Source organism: Sinohyriopsis cumingii, chromosome 1, assembly GCF_028554795.1.
Source record: "Sinohyriopsis cumingii isolate HCF-2022 chromosome 1, ASM2855479v2, whole genome shotgun sequence".
Lineage (NCBI taxonomy): Eukaryota > Metazoa > Mollusca > Bivalvia > Unionida > Unionidae > Sinohyriopsis > Sinohyriopsis cumingii.
In genome coordinates this window covers 166,774,105-166,781,347 of record NC_142961.1, presented here as the reverse complement: position 1 = coordinate 166,781,347, position 7,243 = coordinate 166,774,105, and the positions used below count along the sequence as shown (strand labels likewise).

General features: G+C 31.5%; 1 protein-coding gene across 1 annotated transcript in view; it reads left to right on the top strand.

The window, feature by feature from the left end:
• Window positions 1-814: 814 nt before the first annotated feature.
• Window positions 815-7,243, top strand: part of LOC149808326 (uncharacterized) — a 46,776-nt gene continuing 40,347 nt past the window's right edge. The window contains exons 1-2 of the mRNA XM_089975874.1: window positions 815-898; window positions 1,211-1,279. The gene's annotated coding sequence lies outside the window, so the exon portion shown is untranslated. The remainder of the gene's footprint in view (window positions 899-1,210; window positions 1,280-7,243) is intronic.

Here is a 7,243-nt window from a genome sequence, read left to right as displayed (position 1 = left end):
TTGGAAACATACATTAACCAAACTAGTGCAAAGAAATGTAATGAAATTTTTTGTCTGAATGTAGATGTATGGGCTAACATATATAAAGTTTTTAAATAACAAGACACTTGAAACTGCAATGGTTTTAGTTTCATGCTACTCACAGAATTTTGCCAATAATTTTTGGATAAAATAAAATTGTATGATACTGATAAATGTACATTTTAAAAAAAATTGATTGGGGGAAGTAATGTGATAAACAAGTTGTGTAATAATGTATTCCACTGGATTCAGAATAAAGTGAATATAGATTGTGCCAAGTGCATTGGGAGATACAAAGTTCAGATGGAATTTATGACCTTGTTGTTTTATTTTTATCTTCCTGAATGCTACATTTGTATATGTCAAAAGAAAAAGGAATGTGCCAAAGTTAGAGGGGTTGAACTTTTTTCTTTAAGACCACTATAATTTTTCTTTAAGACCACTATAATTTCATACTGTGGCAAAAACGTATGGTCTAGATTCTCTAGAATTATATATATATATATATATATATATATATATATATATATATATATATATATATATATATATATATATATATATATATATATATATATATATATATATATATATATATATATATATAAAATATGAATTACATATAAGTACCATATATCATGCTAATAAAAGCATTTAATAATAATAATAATAATAATAATAATAATAATAATAATAACATATTTTTTATACCGTATCACCCGTTTATTGCATTTTGTTTGAGTACTGAAACGGTATCTTATCTACTTCATAGAACCTTGCAAAACCAGTCTTTCAGAATTCCAAGATGGTGGGTTGGGGAATAGGCGTCGGATGAACAACAAAACTCTCGGTTTTAAATAGTTATTCTCTTGAAGAGGTACATAAAAAAAAACATATTTCTTGATATATAATAAGTGATAAAAGTCCAGATATATTGCCATATATTCTTTGGTGCAATTATAAATTTGTAAAGAGATTAAAGCTAACTGCATCACAAATCACCATGGAAATTATGACAACGCTGAAGGTTTTCAACGTATTTACTAGGTTCAAAGCAGTTCTAAAGTAAGTCTAATTTGTGTGAAATCTCATCATAGTTAGATTCATTATATCTATACACGAGTCACTTTACTTTTGATTTGAAGAGAATTTCGCTAAACCCCTAGAGTTCTTCTTTTCTTCGTTTTAGTACGTGACCAGGTCACTCCTCTTCCTATGTTGCAGAGCGTACATCAGCTTTACCGTGGACCTACATATCGTAAGTGTTTTTCTCCTATTTCTCAAATATGTTGATGTTAATCGGTGCATGGGGTTGAAACTGATCTAAATGTGATCATTACTTCAGTTATTGCACTCAACAAGATGAACAGAATTTTCAAAAGTCTCACATTAAAACAGTTATAGCTGTCACATCATCATCCATCGTGAATCAACTTAACAAACTTTCATTTTAGTTTTGTATTTTCATTTTATGACTTTTGTGGTTTGATACTTTGCAGTAAGATTGTAATGAGGCAGGTTAGAACATTTGGAATGAAATGGTGTAGAATTATTTGATTAAGCTAATGTCATTGTTAACACAGAGGTCTCTGAAATGCTTAATCACGTGCATTTGGATGCCAATTTTTTATCTGGCACACAGAAAATCACTGCAGCGGGAGTCTTCCATATGCATGTAATAGGTGTGCATAAAATTCGAAAACTTGCCAGTCCTACTTCAGCTACCTGCTTTGTGGGAAAATATGTTGATCAACTGTGCTGATATTTACAATGACAGAATTCAGTAGCTGAAAGACCCCTTGATATACATTTGTTATTATAAGAGTACATCAAAAGAACATGATGCAAAAGCAGGGTGGCAGTTCAAAGGCTTTGACTGGCGGCCGGGGTAAATGGCAGACTTACAAAGATTGTAATGAGATTCAGAAGAGTGCTAAAGCTGCTAGAATTGATAGTTCAGATTGGACAGTAGCTAAGTGTAAGAAATTGTGTGATGCCTAACTTAGTATGTGGAATAAGTCAATACTTGGACTTACAAAATTCATTCTCACTCTGATGGACAAACAAGAGCTATGTCTGTGTTATAAAGAATGTAGAAATTAAACTCAATGGCAACCAATAGTTCTTCTAATTTGTATAGATTTTTGGGAGGGCCCATGGTCACGCTACCAGGTGAAGTGGGCGACTAAGTTGGCCAAAAAATTTAAACTTTGCCTTCTTCTGTTAGCAGTGCGAAAACGGCTTTGCCCTGTGATTTTTTAAGAGGTACATTAACTTACCATACTTTTTTAGATAACCCCTCACCTTGAAAAGGCACAGTCATGCTCATATGTGATTTTCCAATATGATAATACTGATATTGCACAGAACTTGATACTATAGAAACTGTCTTCATACACATTTACTGTAATTTTAATTTACAGCATTTAGAATTAACAGTGCACATATATGAATATTTCGTGGTTTGGACTATCAATTTTGTTACAGTTTGGTCCTTTTCTGTTGTATAATACCTGGTGATTATCCCAAGACAGTTGTTTATAGATGATTTTTCTCTTTGTCATTTATTTATACCATAGTTTCAAATTTTGAATTATTTTACTAATTTGATCAAATTCTTTACATAATCATTCTTTTTATTAAAGATTCTTGCCATAAAAATGATGCCAACCATAATAGGTCTTTGTTTCTTAACTTCTCTTGCCTTTGTGTATTCTTTCATTTGCTAATTCTCTCAAGCTTTTGCAAAAATATCACATAAAATGATAGATAAATAATACCAAACTAAAGATATAATGAATCAATAATTGCATTAATTAATCAATCAGTAAAGTCATTCTATCTAGTCAAATTTCTAAATAAACTGAAGATTTAAAACAAATGAACTATGCTGCTTATCAAAATTTTACTTCATTTACAATATTTTGTGTGGTATTTAGTTGCAAGAACTATTTTGCTGGAAAAGGAAAATAAATAAGTATATATTGTCCCTCTCCTATAGAGACGTAATTTCATTATGTTTCAACATATTTCTTACAAACATACAAACGTATTTCTTAAAACAAAATTAAACATCAGGGAAAAAATAATTCCAGATGATGTAAACACTTGTGACCCCACCATCTATATGATCTTTTCTTTAGCTCAGCTCTGTTAAGTAAATGGGAGCCAACTTACCATTCTCTGCTTGTGTATCAATATTGGGATCCACACAGATAAAAGCATATACAGATGTGCACCCTCACTGAATGTCAATCATTATTTCTTCCTAGGTTCTAGGCAATATTTTGGAGTATGTTTCATAGCTCTATCCTCTGGAGGAGAGGAATGAGACAGCAAACATTGTGCATACTTCTACATTAATTAAACCTTCTTGGTTAAGTTTTTGCATACGATATAAATAATGTTTGAAAGTCACTGTGACTTACATTTGATGTTTTACTAACTTAGGTTAAGTTTTCGTATTTAGTTTCTGACCAGTTGTCATAAAATTATGAAACTTGGTGAGTAGATATTCTACATCCTTATCATTAAAATAGGTCTATGTGACATATTTTTCTGCTTCGGTGAATTTTGTGTTAAAAGTTCATTTATTTGGTGCCATGTATGTTCCAATAATTAAACTTGATAATGGGATCAATCTCTCTTCCTGCTGCATCCTAACACCCAATTAAGGTCACTGTGATCTAGATTCTGTGCTTCCCTAACATGGGTTGAGTATCTGTGTTTATGATCACATAGATTCTTCCATGCTCTATAAAATCTATCCTTCTCAGAAGACACTTTCTGTCTTGTATATTTGAAAGTAGAAATAAACATGTTTATTTGGTAATAAACTTTGCATATTAATGAGACCTCACCTGTAATGACTAATCAAGGTAGTTATTTATGTATTGTAATGACATGTAATGACTAATCAAGGTAGTTATTTATGCATCCTTGTACAGTTGTGCCTCTGCTTTTAACATTAGGGTTACTCTGTAGAATGTGCCTTCTTCTGGTAGACAATACTACTACTACTAATAATAATAACAACAGCAATAATAATAATAACAATAATAATAATAATTTCTCAAGCAGATTCTTATAGAGTGATTGAAAATAATATAATAGCGAATCATTAATTTCTGGCTTGTATCGGCTTATTTGTGTACTTTTCGTTTGATATCATAAAAGAGTTATTTTTTTTAATTGTTTGATGTTTTTTTATGTCTTATCACAGTAAGTATATTGGTATGTATATGTAGATGGATGGGTGAGTAGGTAAATGGGTGGTTCAGTGGTATGTCAACACAGTTCTGGCTATATATTGTTATTTAAGTTAAAATTTTCAATTTCATAAACATTAAAATTGAGAATGTTAAGAGAACAAATTGCATAAAGATTTTAATTATTAAAGGGGTTAACATTTTGTTTCTAGGATCATGTATAGACTACTAAAAGCTTCTTACATGTAATGCTGATTGCACTGTGGTTGTTGAATTCATATAATAAATTAGTAATTGCAAATATCATGATTTACATATCATCAGCTGCATGAAAGCAAAATGTTATTTCTTCTCTAAACAAGCTACAGTTTCAGAGAAGGTTTTGAGAAGAAGAAGGCTAACTAGTGCATTTTTTAATTTTCATGGAAACAAGAAAGAAATTGTAATGTCCATCAACATACTTTTCTGTAGTCTGTGATGATATATCAAAGGGTGTAAAGAGAATGAACCCAAAAAGCATTTCAGCTAGGTAATTTTCCAGTGACTTTTTACACTTAGATCTTGTAATGTTATAAGGATAATTTTCTTTTAAATGAATTACAAGTTTTATTTAAATTAGAAGGACAGTTGGGTTATTGATACATTCTGGCACAATTACTTTTTCAGAAAAACATACAATACAATTTTTGTGAATGCAGTTGCCATGACAAGTGTCATTTTATATTTACCTTTTTCTGATGCAATTTGAGTAAGAATTTGAATATATAGGAGAAAGTAAAGTTTATTCATAATACTATATGAATATGAAAGTGTTTGCAGCATAAATTTTTTTTAAAAGAAGTTGACTGTCTCAGGTCAGGGTCAGAAATGATCAGTATCTGTAATCAGTTTCTTGATCACAGACATGTTTTGTGATACACAATAGCCATTGGGAGGTAAAAATGAAAGTCTTCCAGAAATTACAGTTATTGTGAGTTTCATATATAGCATAATTGGAGAGGTATGAACACAGAACATTGCCATATTGTTATTTAAGAGGTCTAAATGGGAGCTGTGGTGGCTCATTTGGTAAAGTGTCTGGCTGGTAATCCAAGGATCAAGCATTAAATATCAACCCATGCAGGCCAACTTGAGTAGGTTTCCTTGTTGTGTCTTTGGTGACAGCACTTAGCTCCTATTTTCTTGGCATGCAAATAATGTGCTGAAAGTGCCATTAAACAGACCAACTAGTTGCTAGATATCTACTGCATTAATACATGCTGTGTAATTCAAATGTAAAAACAGAAATGAATGTTACAATAATACAATAAAGTAACATCTAAGAGGAGATCAAATCCTGTTCACAACAAGCCTGAATAGTTAAAAATTAATGTTGGGTACATAATGTTTTTAGTAACCAGTCCAAGTTTTTAAACAGAAAAGTAGCACAAAATAAAATGTATGTGACTCTTTATTCCTAATCATCAATTCTGGTGTAGTATGTCAGTATTGGAATTGCAGCACCACCACCACCCCTCCACAGCCACTTAATAACAGCTGAGTTAACTGTTTGGCATATATGTGGAAATTTGAATTACTTCTTGTTAGAAATTTAATAATATCATGTAGGTACATGTAGTTGAACTGCACATTGGCCCTTTAAGGCACTATGTACCAGGTCACATGACTGGACATTTGGATATGATTTTTTGTTGTTGTTGTGGGGTTTAACGCCATTTTTCAGCACGATAGGCTATACATGGCGGCCAGTATTAATGGTGGAGGAAGAACCCGGAAAACCCCGGAAAGAACCACCGACCCACGAGAAGCTACTGGCAAGCTTTCTCACATGCCCACATTGGCTGAATCTTTGACTCGAACCGCCGCAGACAGAGTTGGATATGATCCTCAATGGCGTGATTACATATACTCAGTGTGGACAAGAGTTATTGTTGCTTGAATTTATCAAAACCAAGTAAACTTTACCACCTTGAATGGATTAAAGTAATGTGAAAACAATTCCTTCTTGACATCATGATTAAAGATATGTAAAAATTTGCTAATTATTTATTGAAATTAATTAATTACTGACCTTCACAATTCCATTATTTTTTACCATCACTGCATTAGTGCTGTGACATTATGTAGTTCAGTCATAGAAAAGCTCTCTAATTTTTAGAAAGAGATATCAGATACTAGTGTAATACCGGGATGCAGTGCTAGAATTTCAGAATGAGAATAAATAAAAGTAAAGTTAAAACATTGATTTTTTTCTTCTTGGCCTGGAGGGATTTTATTCAGCCAAAACTCATGTCATGCTGCCTACTCTCTTTTACTGAGTACAGTTTGTGTTTCTAAAACAATAGGCACTTTTTATATTTAGCTGTACTGACCTTTGTGACATTGAAAGGCCAGTCAAGATATATTAAAGAACATACCTCAACTTCTAATCCTGAGAGGAAATGGTTTGTTAGGATGATTACTTTCTTTGATATCGTTTGAACAGCTACAGTATGGCACTTTAAAAAAATTAAGTAATTTCAGTAGCAAATACTCCTTAAATGTAATTGCTTAAATATTTTCTCAAAACATTTTATACATCTTAAGAGATAAAGGGAAGAAAAGACTTAAAACACTGACAATTAAGAGTACATACAGTTAATTGAGATATTAGTTTTTTGCACATAATTGTAAAAATGAACTTGATTATCAATATCTTGTAAGTTGTGTTCATCCCTGTTTAATGTATTAATACCTGGACCATATTCTTAGTACTTGGATTTTTTTTGTTTCATTTGAAATGGTCAGTGTCCACCACCACCATAAACTATGTAGAGGGACACAGTGTCTCTAAAAAAAAATTACACTGTATGGAATCATGTTTAGATTAATGTAAGGAATTATAGAATACAATATTTCTGTTCAAAAACACTTTTAATAATGTCATGTGACTAGAATGAAGGGAGGCTTATAATAATGTATCATTTTTTTGCCATGTGACTGTAGTCTTCAAGATACTAAGTAAATATTGCTTT